A 2,500-nucleotide genomic window follows, 5' to 3' on the forward strand; every position below is an offset into this window, starting at 1 on the left:
AGAAAAATTTCGGGAAGTCCGATTCGCCTGCTGGAATTACCGCACGGGCTGGACACCTCGCTCCGACGAATCGGTTTTTTCCATTTTTTTTGAAAAATAAATTTTTGTAATTTTTTTTAATGTCAAAAACGTTAATAAACGTCATGTTTACGCATGGATTAAACATTGAAATAATTTTAAAACACTTATTAAAAAAGTTGGTGTCGACCGTGGGACTTAGAAAAATTTCGGGAAGTCCGATTCGCCTGCTGGAATTACCGCACGGGCTGGACACCTCGCTCCGCCGAATCGGTATTTTCCATTTTTCTTGAAAAATAAATTTTTGTAATTTTTTTTAACGTTGAAAACGTTAATAAACATCATGTTTACGCATGGATTAAACATTGAAATAATTTAAAACGCTTATTAAAAAAGTTGGTGTCGACCGTGGGACTTAGAAAAATTTCGGGAAGTCCGATTCGCCTGCTGGAATTACCGCACGGGCAGGACACCTCGCTCCGACGAATCGGTTTTTTCCATTTTTTCCGAAAAATAAATTTTTGTAATTTTTTTTAATGTTAAAAACGTTAATAAACTTCATGTTTACGCATGGATTAAACATTGAAATAATTTTAAAACACTTATTAAAAAAGTTGGTGTCGACCGTGGGACTTAGAAAAATTTCGGGAAGTCCGATTCGCCTGCTGGAATTACCGCACGGGCTGGACACCTCGCTCCGCCGAATCGGTTTTTCCTTTTTTCCGAAAAATAAATTTTTGTAATTTTTTTTAATGTTAAAAACGTTAATAAACTTCATGTTTACGCATGGATTAAACATTGAAATAATTTTAAAAACGCTTATTAAAAAGTTGGTGTCGACCGTGGGACTTAGAAAAATTTCGGGAAGTCCGATTCGCCTGCTGGAATTACCGCACGGGCAGGACACCTCGCTCCGACGAATCGGTTTTTTCCATTTTTTTCCGAAAAATAAATTTTTGTAATTTTTTTAATGTTAAAAACGTTAATAAACTTCATGTTTACGCATGGATTAAACATTGAAATAATTTTAAAACGCTTATTAAAAAGTTGGTGTCGACCGTGGGACTTAGAAAAATTTCGGGAAGTCCGATTCGCCTGCTGGAATTACCGCACGGCTGGACACCTCGCTCCGCCGAATCGGTTTTTTCCTTTTTTTCCGAAAAATAAATTTTTGTAATTTTTTTTAATGTTAAAAACGTTAATAAACTTCATGTTTACGCATGGATTAAACATTGAAATAATTTTAAAACGCTTATTAAAAAAGTTGGTGTCGACCGTGGGACTTAGAAAAATTTCGGGAAGTCCGATTCGCCTGCTGGAATTACCGCACGGGCAGGACACCTCGCTCCGACGAATCGGTTTTTCCATTTTTTTTGAAAAATAAATTTTTGTAATTTTTTTTAATGTTAAAAACGTTAATAAACTTCATGTTTACGCATGGATTAAACATTGAAATAATTTTAAAACGCTTATTAAAAAGTTTACTCTTGACCGTGGGACTTAGAAAAATTCCGGCTTGCACGGATTCGACCACTCTGTTTTTCGGAGTTTCTGAGAAAAATAAATTTTTGTAATTTTTTTCATTATGATTTCTGAGTTCTCCCAGTAGTTTAATGTAAGGATTAAGCATTTAAAAATTTTTAAATCGAATATTAAAAAAGTTTACTCTTGCAATTTTTGGAAAAAAAAATTCTAAAAAATTTTTCTTTCGGTGGAAACTAACGTTTAATATGTACAATAACGATTTATCGAATAAAAATCGTATGTTAATATATGTTGGACACCTCGCTCCGACGAATCGGTTTTTTCCATTTTTTTTGAAAAATAAATTTTTGTAATTTTTTTTAATGTTAAAAACGTTAATAAACTTCATGTTTACGCATGGATTAAACATTGAAATAATTTTAAAACGCTTATTAAAAAAGTTTACTCTTGACCGTGGGGACTTAGAAAAATTCCGGCTTGCACGGATTCGACCACTCTGTTTTTCGGAGTTTCTGAGAAAAATAAATTTTTGTAATTTTTTTCATTATGATTTCTGAGTTCTCCCAGTAGTTTAATGTAAGGATTAAGCATTTAATAAATTTTTAAATCGAATATTAAAAAAGTTTACTCTTGCAATTTTTGGAAAAAAAAAATTCTAAAAAATTTTTCTTTCGGTGGAAACTAACGTTTAATATGTACAATAACGATTTATCGAATAAAAATCGTATGTTAATATATGTTCGAATCGACCATAGTTTCAGCGGCTAAGTACCAGCAGCCCGGCCGGTTGGTCTGTACGCGCGGCAGTTTACCACCATAAGCGCCCGTGCTGAGCGGCCGGCGCCGCGGTCGTCGCGGCCGCCCGTTTGGTTACTATAAGAGAGCACGTCGGTTCGAGCGGACCGGTCGGCGCAGCGGCGGGCGAGCGGCTATTCTACGATCTCGGTCGAGAAGCAGTCGTTCAGCTCCTCGAGGTCCATTCCTCGACTGTTCTGTA

Source organism: Nomia melanderi, unplaced genomic scaffold (assembly GCF_051020985.1).
Source record: "Nomia melanderi isolate GNS246 unplaced genomic scaffold, iyNomMela1 scaffold0887, whole genome shotgun sequence".
Classification (NCBI taxonomy): Eukaryota; Metazoa; Arthropoda; class Insecta; order Hymenoptera; family Halictidae; genus Nomia; species Nomia melanderi.